Here is an 11,510-nt window from a genome sequence, read left to right as displayed (position 1 = left end):
CCACGGTTTTTAAATAATCAGTCACAAAAGAGGCAGACAACTAGGTGTTGGGAGGCATAAAAGTTGTTTTAAGTGGAATTATTTATTTTATTTTGCGGCCAAAAAAAAAAAAAAACCCACCAAAAAAAACCCCAAAAAACAACGTTTCACCAACGTAGAAGTGATTTTGGTGATAGTAGTGCAAGCTCTCTTTTCTCCCAAACGCTTGTGAGAAACAAAAAACCTGGAGATGACTGCCTTTTATTTCCAGGAGTAGACTTCAAAATACGTGCCAGAAATGGACAATTCGAGTGTCCTTTCTCCACATCAAATGCGAGCTGGAAGGGGGATTAAAAACCAACCACGTGGTAGATCTGGTTTTATACTTTGCAACCTCCAGCTCCATTTATGTTCTTTACCCTGCTCAGGGAAGATTAGCCTCTAGATGGATGTGTCTGAGGGATCACCTCGGGGGCAGATCTGCATGCAGAAACCGGTTTTTGTCATGGCTGGAAGAGAGCTATGACCCAGCAGAGCGCTCCATGCCAGCGGCTCCCCCAGCATCGCAGGGGCTGCTGAGCGCTCCTGCACCGAGAGCTTGGTGAAGGCAACAGCTTGGCAATGGGAAGATCTTCAGATCTTTCCCCCTTCTTCTCCTCCTCCCTGGCCTGTGAGTGATTCAGTGTCCCAAACCTTAACTTTTTGTTACCACCTTCCTCCTCTTAATCTCCTTCATCTTCAACACCTCCTCCTCTATCACTACCATCTTCTCCTCCATCTGTCTGCCTGCTGGATCTCTCTCGCTTGCTTGCTTTCCCCCCTCCTCTTCCACCTCCCTCCTCTTTCTTCTTGCCTTTTCCTCCTCTCTTTTCTTCTCTTTTCTTTCTCTTTTTCCTCCTCTTCCCCTACACGTTGTTGTTGTTGTTAGAAAGGATTCTTGCACCCCCTGGTGCTCTTGCGTTTTGTGTGGTAGGAGAGGAGATTGTCTTCTTTCTCTCTCTCCCTCTGGTTGCTCATTATTCAGAGAGAGACACAGAGGGTGAGAGAGAGAGAGAGAGAGAGACGGATATCTCAGGTCATCTGCAGCTGCAGCAAACCAGTGAAGGAGAGAGAGAGAGAGGGAGAGGGAGAGGGAGAGAGGGGGGGAAAAGCAGGGAAAGATGGCGATCCTCCATTGCTGAGACCTGGCAAGGAGCACATGAGACTCACAAAACAACTTCCACAACAATAACAAGAAGAGCTAGGCAGAGAGGAAGAGGAGAGGAGAGGAGGCAGCAGCAAGAGCAGCAGTGCCGGGACGCTCCTGTAAGTTCTCGCAATTAAAACCCATCTCTGGTTTGGCATTGGAGAGACCATCTCTCGTTTGTGTTGTGTGTGTGTGTGTGTGTGTGGTGCGTGTGGTGTGTGTGTCTCTTTCTGTTGTGTGTGCGTGTGTTATTTTGTTTGGTCTTTTATGTCTGTCTTTCTTTCCACCACCTTCCTCTGAAATCCATTCATTCGGTCAACGGAGGAAGGAGGAAGAAAGAAAGGAAAGGAGAAAAAAAAAAAAAGAGAGAGAGAGAGAGAGAGAAGAGAGGGGAGCGAGAGCGGGGTGTTTTGTTTGAGAGAGAAGTCTCTTGCATGGAGGAGGAGAAGAGGAGGAGGTGCTGGTGGTGGTGGTGGTGGTGGTGGGAGGAGGAGGAAGGCGGTTAATTAATTTTTTGTTGTTGCATTACGGGGGGGGCGGTGGTGGTGGTGGGGGGGGAGAGGTGGGGGGAAATATGGGGAGATAAGTGAGATACCAGCCGAGCTTTCGGGGTGGGGGGTGCCTGAGAGGATATGTGTGTGTGTGCGAGGTCTGGATGGTGCTGTGCGTGTGGACTTGGATCAGAGACGGGAGACACACGGAGGAGAGAAAAGCTCCGTGCTGGCACGACCCAGGCAATCGGGTGACCTCTTTCTTCCTTCCTTCCTTCCTTTCTTCCTCTCTCTCTCTCTCTCTCTCTCTCTCTCTTTCCTTCTTGCCTTCTTTCTTTCTTTCTTCCTTTCTTTCTCCCAGCCACTCTTTCCCCCTCCTCCTCCTCTTTGCTCCTGGTCCCCTCTGGTCGCTGCCCTGCTCGCCCCGGCGGCGGTGCCCCCTCCGCGGCTCTCTGGAGTTGGGATGCGGGGGTCCCCGGCGCCTGGAGCCGGGGCTGGGGGGCTGCTGGTGCCCGCAGGAGGTGCCTTGGAGGAGAGGACAGCGTTCGGCTGGAGAGCAGGAGCCATTACACACGCTTGTGGCTCTCCTTTGAGAGAAAGGAGAGCGAGAAGGGAAGAAAGGAAGGGGAAGGAGCCCACTTCTACTCGCTCAGCTCCCCGATGTCCCTACCTTTAAACCAGGCAAGGGAGAAGGCGCTTTCTCCCCTTTGCCCCTTTCCCAGCCCACCCGGAGCAGGTTTCTCCCTATCTCTCCCCCTCTTTCCCTTTCTTTATCTCCCTTGTCCTCCATTTGCAAGCTGTCTGCTTTGGTTCCAGTCCAGGCTCCACAACACAAAGCTTCTCCTCGCTCTCGCACACATGCACACACACAGTCCACAGCCTTCTTTATGTCTTCTGGAGTAACCTTCTCCTTCCTTCTCCCCCCTCTCCGTGCCCCCCGGCTCCCCTCAGCACTGTGGCTTCTATTCTCCTCACACAGAGAATCCTCCTGGAGCTTCATGTGGTTGTGATCTGATAGGATTCCTCCCTTCCCTTTCCCCTTCACCTCCCTCTCTTTTATTTTATTTTATTTTATTTTTTTTTTTTTTTTTTTTTTTTGGTGGGGGGAGAGAGAAAAAGGCAAAAAAGTTTTCATTTGTTTCTCTGGTGTTTGGAAGGGGAGAGACCTCCCAAGTTTTTTTGAGTGCCTCCTTGCTCCTGCTTTTGTGTGCGCGTCTGTGGGGGTCTGTTTGTCTCATGAAGGCTGCTCGCATGTCTAAGAGGAAGTGACTAGTTTGGCAGGGAGCTGTGATCTGAGTCAGGTAAGCCATGTCATGTTCTCTAGCTCCACCAGAAAATGGAGGAGAGAGAGAGAGAGAGAGAGGGAGAGAGGGAGAGTAGACAAAGCTGAGATGGGAAGTGCTCCTAACATTGTGGATGTCTCCCCATGTTTCGAGGCTTTGCTGGGCAGAGGAGATGGCTTAATCATGATTTTTTTACCCCCCTAAAGGTTTCCCCCCTTCAGATTTTTTTTTTTTTCAATGCACAACATTGTGATGGGTCTTCTCTCGCTGTCTTCATGCTATCAGGAAATGAGGATTGGAGGAAATTGCTCAGATTCTCCTTCACACAGAGAAACACATCCTCAGGCTTTTTTTCTCTGATGCTTTCATGCGGAGGTCACCTTTCTAGATATTTTTCCTTGGTTAAAGACCACAGGATTTTGGAGGTTGATCAGTTGGCCAAGTAAATGGTGTATATAAGCATATATTTTTAGATTTCTGAAAGCATTTGGAGGTAAGTGCATACAGCTTGAGGCTGCTCAGGTTCTTCCAGAGTGTATCATGAAATGTCTCTTTTTTTCCTAGGTGATGATGCCTAATTTTTGGGATTTTTAACATCTCATTTTCAAGAGCATTCCTTCTTTTGGATGCGTTTTAAATTAAGATGGAATATTTCTCCCCACTCACTAGGCTTCATTAAAGTGATACTGGCAAGCTTTTAGTAGGTTCCTCAGAGCATCATAACATTCATAATTTCTCTTGGAAAAAGCAAAACAGTTTTCACAGCTGTCTTTTTGGTGTCATAAAATACTGTTTTTTCCTGAAAACTTACAACAGCATTCTTACTGTGATTTTAATGTCATTATGGAAACCTGAGATCTTTAAAGCGAGATAGCAGTTGAGCAGGAATCCGTGTGCTTTGTTTTTAACCCACCTTTTAATCTGAAGCAATTTTGAGTAGATCCAGAGCAGGCCTCGGATCTTTTCCCACGCACTGAAATATGCACAGTGGATGCAGTTCCTCAAAAAGTTCAAAATACACCCTGAAATGCAGGAGGGGGACACCGGGGTGCAGTGCTGCTGAGCTTGAAGGCACAGCTCCATGGGAAGGTGTCAGTGATGTCCATACATTGATTATTCTGAGGTGTTTGAGGACAAATGTGGGAAGATGCTAAGTGGCAGGATGGGGGACCGGTGAATCTGAATCAGAACACCCTCCCAGATGTGCAAGAAACCAGAAGGGATTTGGGGATTGCAGTGACGGGGTGATGAACTCGAGATCCGTCTTAGAGGTTAAAAATCAATGCCCTTCTTTTATTTTTTGCTGTGGAAGAAATGTTTTAATGTGTAATCTAATACACCTCGGGAGGATATTGCTTTATCAACTGTGCATTTCTTAAGTCCTGGTTGCTGATGTGTCACCCAAATTATTGAGGTTCTCTGGTTGCCTCCATCTTTCAGAAGAAGGCCATGGAACATACCATTTCAGGTATGTTTAATCTTGTATTTTGACAAAAATAGAGGCTAACTGCTTTTGGTTTTGGGGTCTTGTTTGTTTGTTTGTTTGTTTTTGCTGCTGTTGTGGTGTTTTGGTTGGGTTTTTTCCCCCCTTCCCCGAGGTGATATTTTTTTGGATGGATTTTTCAGACCTCCGCACAGGTCTAAGTCAGCCATTGAAGAAAAACTGAAAAATTGCCCACTGACCTTTGCTTATTTGGGTCAGATCCCAAACATCCATCCCCTACACGGGCCGTATGCAGAGTGGTTGTGGTTCAGAGCTGTGAATTCTCCTCTGACTTCTGGGGAGGCCAGCCCAGTGCTGGCAGTGCCCTGCAGACACACTGCCCTTGAGCGTGGCATGTGCAATCCAAGAACAGCTCTGAGATTTAAGATCGGGATCTTTTTGGGAGGGCCTCTTAACGCCCTAAAAAACCAAACAACGTTGCAGTAGTTTTAATTTTAATTTTTTTGGTTGGTTTTTTTGGGTTTTTTCCTGGGTTTCCTCACTATGAGACTGAAACCTCTTCAGAGAATTGCGCTCTTGTCGATGGTGCTTCTTGCTGTGGTTCTGCCCAGACAGACTGAAGTTCTCCTTGCTGTTAAAATTCTAGCTGAAGAACTTAGATTTAAAAAAAAAAAAAATCCCAAAACAACACAAAACAGTTCTACCCACCAAAAAAAAAAAAAAAAAAAAAAAAAAAAAAAAAAAATCCCAAACAAACAAAGTCCCCAAAACCCATTGGTTTTTAAAGAAGCTCCAGAAAGATGATCTTAATTCATGCCATGGTGGTGACATGAATGTTTCTCCTAATCAGGCATAAATTTCTTCATTCAGACAATGGCTTTCAATTGCTTTTGGTTTGGGGCACGCAGAATCTTTTATTGGTCCAATCTCTAATAGAAAGAGTAAGCATTGGTAGCTTATTCTCCACTATTTAAATATGCTTTTCTTCATCACTTTTCTCACACCTACTAGACATAGCCTATGAACCACTGCTTTAAAAATATTTAAAGGATTATTTGACTTCCTTTTACATTTTCACTAGCTTCACACCAGGTTATGTTGTTGAGAAACTTAAGATGTCATGTTTACAATTTCCTTCCATAATTAAAAATATTAATTTTTTTGCAAGAAAACTTAAAAATACAATAATATGTATGCTTGGAGTATGAGGAATATGAGTACACAATGGGGTGCTGGAAAGGGAAAGCAGGGCAACTGCAAGTGGAAATGGAAAAAAATGTGATCATCCAGTGACCTTTATAAGAAAATTCGTTAGCATTGTGCACTTTGACTTAAAAGAGGAATTGACTTTTATGAAGACCGATAAAAAGGATGATTAAAAAGAGAGTTGACAAGTAGATGACTATTGTTCACCATAGATGTCTGGACATCTGGCAGATGTTCCTCTGGGCCCCAAGGAATGGGCAAGTTTAATTTTAGCCTTAAAAAGGAAATGGGAAGAACTTAAGTCTTATAATAGTACAACTTGCAGTTTGAGGAAGATTACTTCAGAAGAGCTCAAAAGATGCCTCTTGAAATCTGGAACTCCCAGAAACCCAGTGTGAATTAGCATTTCCTATTGGGTTTTCCCATTATTCCAAACAACATGTGTGGAGTTACGATATAAATTGAGATTACCTCAGTTTACTGAAACACTTTCTCTGCGTGGTGTTGTGGATAATTTCCTTAAATGGGCAGAACAACACCGCTTTGAAGTAAGAAACTCCATAAAAAGGACTTGAAAGTGTGAAACTGGTGAATAGCTGTGTGCTACTCATTAACTAATATTGTCCCATGATGAAGCTTCACCAGGAAAACTTAAAAACAAATGCAAAAGTCCCCAGTGAAATAGGGATTGGAAGAAGCTGCTGATGGAGGAATGAGGTTCCTGTTTTCCACAGGTCAGGAAAGGCCAAGATGCCTGTGTTATTTTGTTTCCTTATATTTCGCTACACTTCCAACCAACTGTGGAAGAAAAATCATGGAAATACTCCTTTAGCATCGTGTATTTCTCTTGTTTTGACTCTTTAACAGATACTTTTTTACCTTGAAGTAGAAGATTATGTATTTTATGAACTTGTTCTGGATGAACATGGATTAACCAGTGCCAGAACTGTATGATTGGCTTGACTTGCATGCTTGATCCAAGATGTGTTCGAGTATGAGCTTCCAATTGCTGGCTTCAGCAGAGATGTTGAACTTCATCAGCCCAAATGCCTGCTTGCTTTTCCATCATTTGGGTTCTAAACAATCAGGAAATCTCACAGGAGGTGAGCAGGAGGTCTGCTGAGTGCTGATTGCGGAGAGAATGAGAAATTCCATCTCACTCTTCAGAGAGTGAGAATAATTTTTGAGGGGGGGGGGGAATAATTAATAAGAGGAGTGTGATGAGAGTGAAGGTTGCTTAAACATCTGCTGAGTTCTCAGAGAGGGGAACTCAAATATTGCTTGATCAAGAGGTGCTGGAGAAGGTGGCGTGGTGCAAGTCCTCAGCTGCTGGCAGAGACACAGTTAACATTGTACACGGTTGAACTTCAGCATGGCACTTCTCCAAATGAGTTGACTGTTGAAAATAAAATGTTCCAGAAGAACTGGGAGAACAGGAAAGAAGTTAAAATAGCATGGTTTGTATGCCAGTGCTGAAAGAAGAAAAGGGGGGAGGAAGGGAGATAGATCGACTTATGATAATTATCTTGTTGGTCGTAGCAAAAATGAAAGGGAAAAAAAAAAAGGTCTTTAGTAGGAGTTTCCACACTTAGGGGACCAGGTTTAATAGAAGTGGTCTTTGTTGGCATATCCTGAGTTTTGGAAGTGTTCTTCTGCTTTCAGCTTGTGTTTGGGAAGTTCAGCACATAGGTAAACACAAAGTTGTGTGAGTTCTCTTTTGGGCTTTTGGGTTCTGTTCAGTTTTGTTCTTTCAACATTAAAAACAATGCCAAAGAACTAAAAAGTCTGCTCCTCATCTCTTGAGCTTTATTAAGCTGTGCCAGAGGTTGCAGCACAAATGTACCTCTGAAGGGATTTGAGGAAGAGGAGAGAGTTTGAGATAGGAAAAGGGGAAAACCATTGTGTTTGGTGTCTTACAGTTGAACACAATCTTAAATACAGTGTAATTTGTTTTTCTCGGGGCTCTTTTCACCTGTATGGGAGTTGCAGGTCTTGGTGCAGTTGCTTTGGCCAGCTTGAGGCAACAAATTGTTACTGCAGTGACTCAAAATCTCCTGGCCTAATCACTCCTTGAAGGAACTTTAAGCAATGTTTGGCAAAGGGCTTTCCCTCATCATTGGTTCTGACTACTTTGTAGTAATTTTTGAGATACACTTGCTGTCAGAAGATAGCTCCCAGACCTAGCAGCAGTGCTATACATTGTATTTTACCTTGATCTAAAGTCTCATCGTTTTCGGCTGGCTTTTGTGGTCCATAATTATAATTATGGACCTCCACAGCTGCTGTCCAGGGGGAATTCAGTGGGGTTTTGGCTTGGGCTGAAAGCAGCTTCTTAGGTAGAAGATGTTAAGATCCATCAGGAGAGGCAATTAATTAAGTTGAGTTTAGCAGGTAATTGAAAGAAGATGGAAATAGGAGACCTCAGGATGTTCAGGAGCTGTTCTTGAGTGGAGTCAAAGGCAGTCTCTTAAAGAATACTTGTTTAATAGTGTCACCATAGAGAGCTGTAGGCGCAGCATCAATGTCAGGAGTGATTAGGAAGGACTTATTTAGAGCTTATTAGGGTAGCAATCATTGCAAGGCCAGTGTGTGTTGAGGACAAATAATTCTGGGAAAGCACTTGTATCACTGGGTTACTTCTGTTAGTTTTGAACCTGTTAAATTAAGAATTCAGTTCTTGACGTGTGTCACTTGTTACTTCCTGGTGGAAAATAAGACCTTCTAATTGGGATTATGTGTGAAGAAGCTAAGTGCTTGCATTATGTGACAGTGTTTTTCCTTCTCCTTCCAGTTCCAGGAATATGCAATTAATAACTTGAAGTCATTTAGATAATGGGTGCTCAGCAGCCCTGGATGTTGTATTTGCAGCACTTGTTACAGATGCAGGCTTTGTGCTGACCTGAAGATTAGGAAGTGGGATGTTCATCAGAGTGGCATTACAGTTGCTATTAAAAAAAGGTCTGGAAAGGGGCCTGAGAACCCCAGCTGCTGTCATGGTGTGGAGGAAGTCAGGCCTTCAAAGGATGCAAGGATTAGAGCGGCAGGAAAAAGTAAATGGTAGCATCAGCACAAGTAGAAAATAGGCAGAGCTGCTCAGCAAACAGAAAAAAAAGTAGGCTAAGGCATGCCATAATTATGTGCAGTGGAAACTTGCTGCTAATGGAGCAGTGGCATGGGGTAGAGAGGCAGGAGAACGATTTTTCAGGACAAAACAAAGCAGACATTGCAGAGAACGATGTGGGAAGACTGAGGATTCAGTGTGCTCGTGATAACGTGAAAGAGAAGACTTTGTTTTGAGAGATGCTAAAAATGGAATCTTCTGATGCACATGTGGTCAGTGTTTCCGTGGCCTGGCAGGACAATGGGGGCTTCTCTTTGCGTGGCTGGGATGAGCAAGCCCTTCCTTCCCTTCCCGCCTGCAGCCCCTGGGTCCCAGCAGAGGCCTGGGATGGTGGCTGTGGAAAGAAGGCATCACAGGATGTTCCTTTTGGGGAGAAGATGGGTCGTCCTGGCCTGCACCGTTGTCATGCAAATGCTTCAAAGCACAATGGCCACTTATCACAGCGGGCCAGGCAGGCATATTCCTCCCAGAGCTCTCCAAAGAAAAGGGCGGGATGGCGGGGAATGTAACGCTTGGAACCTGTGCTCCAGCAAGCACATAACACTTACTCGAATTTCTCTTGATTTTTGTCTTGAATTTCCTAAATTTTCTCCCCCTCTTTGTCAAATAAACAGCAAAGATAAGGGAGAGACTACTTGTGCTGGAAGATTTTGGTCCAGCATGATGGTGATGTGGAGGGTGGTGCATTTCCCTTCTAATGACTGAGCTGCTGGAGAATTTGATTGAGTGTGTAGCTGGGAGAGGGATCATTAATGAAGGCCTTGCTGTGGTCCAAAAGTCAGAATTCAGCTGGCTGATGATGCTGAAAATGGTTGGGTTTTTTTTTTTTTGATGTTTTTTGGGGGTTTTTCTTGTTTATTTCTTGGTGGGGCTTTTTTTTTTCATGATTTTTTGGGTTTTTGGTAGGGTTGTATTTGTTTGTTTGTTTGTTTGTTTTCCTTGGTGGTTTGGTTTTGTTTTTTTCATTTCTGCCTCCCTCTCATTGCTACTAAATGGACAGCTGAAACATACCCTAGGTCAGAAATTCAGAGGGATTGGTGAAGGTGCTTTGTGTCAGTGGTGATTGTTTAACGACTCCTTTGTAATTTCCTTTTTTTCCTGTTTTAATTTTTAATTTTCACGGTTTTACTAAGCAAAGTGGAAACTGCAGTCTGGGCTAAACTTGGAATAGCTTGAGGAGTGCTGGTCTTGAGGGGGATGCAGTGAGTCAAGGATGAGTACTCATCTCTAGTTGAGCAAACTGCTTCTGAAGAGAACTTAAGAGGCCCATGGATATTTATTTATTTTAACTCAGGCTTGGATTCTTCAGTCACAGTCAGACTCTCTGCTAGATTTGTGAGCTCTTTGTTGAGGGTATTTGGGTCTCTCTGACCAAAAAGAAAGGAGACCAAAGAATCGCTGTACAGCCCTTGAAGTCTTGCTCCTTCTTTCATTTGTTCATCTATCCCTCTATTCAGTAAAATAGGCACAATTAGGTTTTAAGGTGGATGTTGGAAATGACCACCCTGGTGCTGGACTCTGCTGCTGTGTGTGTTAAAACAAGCCAAGATAAGGAAGGAAAAAGCCTCCTTTTGTGAGTGGTTCTGGTGTGTGAGACTGGAGCAGAGCTGCTTTTCCTTTGGGGAGCTCTTGAGAGATGAGCTGTGGTTACCTGCCACCTTGTTTTTGTGTCCCTGCTGTCGTTCTGACTGAGCCTGTCTCCTCAAGTGTGTTGTTGCGTGTGGTGAGTATGGATGAATATATTTATGTATACACAGAACCTACTTAGTTGATGATGCAGCAAAGTTTGGAAGGCAGTGGCCAACGGAGTCATCTTCTTGTTTTCCTCTGTCTTGTGAGACAAGTGGCGCCCTGAAGACAAATAAATAAACAAATAAAAAGTGAATGTGAACGAATTTGGAATTATTTCTCTCTGTATTTGATTGGAAGCTCTGATTTTGCATTCCAGTTTTGTCTGCAGCTGGGTGGCTCGGGCTGCAGGATGTGGGACCTCCGAAGCCTTGCTTCCACCGTGCTCAGCTAAATAGCTTGACAAGTGTAAAAAAAAAATGTAACAAATGGCTGATGGAAAATCGAGAGCAGCCAGACAGCTCTCAGCCTGGTTAATTAGCTCCTTGACTGCTGAATTGTTCCTGCTCTGTCATATGGCTGTGGCTTGCAGCCCTGCGAGAAAGGGTTTGGCTTCCTGGCCAGGAGCGTGCATCCCAAAAGTTGAATTAATGTAACTCGAAGTCAGTGTGGACAGGTTCCTTTTGGTCTAAATGACCTTTTATCTCTGCTGGGGGCGGGCAGTGGGGAGAAAGCATATCGGCTTTCAGCTGTGTCAGGTCATGCAGAGGCCAAGTTCTCTTGTCTGTGATCAAGCATATGGTGTGAAACAGCCCAGTGTGCAAGAGCACCGGGGCACACTCCAGCAGCCCTTCTGTAGGTAACTGTGACCCAGGGCCATGTCCTGCCATGCAGGATGGGTGTGTTTAACCCTTCAGTGGCTCCTGGTGTGTTTCCATCCTGGTGGGTTGGGAAGGAGATGTTGTCGCCCAAGCGCGCGCGGGTTTCTCCTGCCAGAGCACCTGCGCTTGTGTGAGACCTGAAATCTCTGGCTCCAAGGGCTTCACTGTATTACTCACTGGGGCTGCTGAGAGAGTGAGTCAGTGTGTTTGGGTCTCTGCATGAAAAAAAAATGAGTAAACCTGAATTATTTTAAAAATGATCAGATTGCAGAGGTGATAAAGAACCTGCAATGAACTTTCCACTCCACGTCCTCTACCGGTGTTCTGCTCTCCTTCCACCATGGGTCAGG

At 44.6% G+C, this 11,510-nt stretch overlaps 1 protein-coding gene across 5 annotated transcripts in view; it reads left to right on the top strand.

Annotated features, from left to right (window-relative positions):
- The first annotated feature begins 567 nt into the window (after positions 1-567).
- Positions 568-11,510, top strand: part of ZNF462 (zinc finger protein 462) — an 88,081-nt gene continuing 77,138 nt past the window's right edge. For 4 of the 5 annotated variants that reach the window (XM_054289910.1, XM_054289889.1, XM_054289918.1 and 1 more), the window contains exon 1: positions 1,149-1,284. The gene's annotated coding sequence lies outside the window, so the exon portion shown is untranslated. Of the gene's footprint in view, positions 650-1,148; positions 1,285-11,510 lie in introns of those variants that run through there. The other variant, XM_054289895.1, reaches the window with a different exon arrangement.

This window comes from Melozone crissalis, unplaced genomic scaffold (assembly GCF_028551555.1).
Source record: "Melozone crissalis strain CALT ecotype California unplaced genomic scaffold, PUWL_Pcris_2 ptg000005l_1, whole genome shotgun sequence".
Taxonomy (NCBI): domain Eukaryota; kingdom Metazoa; phylum Chordata; class Aves; order Passeriformes; family Passerellidae; genus Melozone; species Melozone crissalis.
The sequence above is the reverse complement of the archived record's forward strand: the minus strand, read 5'-3'. Positions and strand labels throughout refer to the sequence as shown.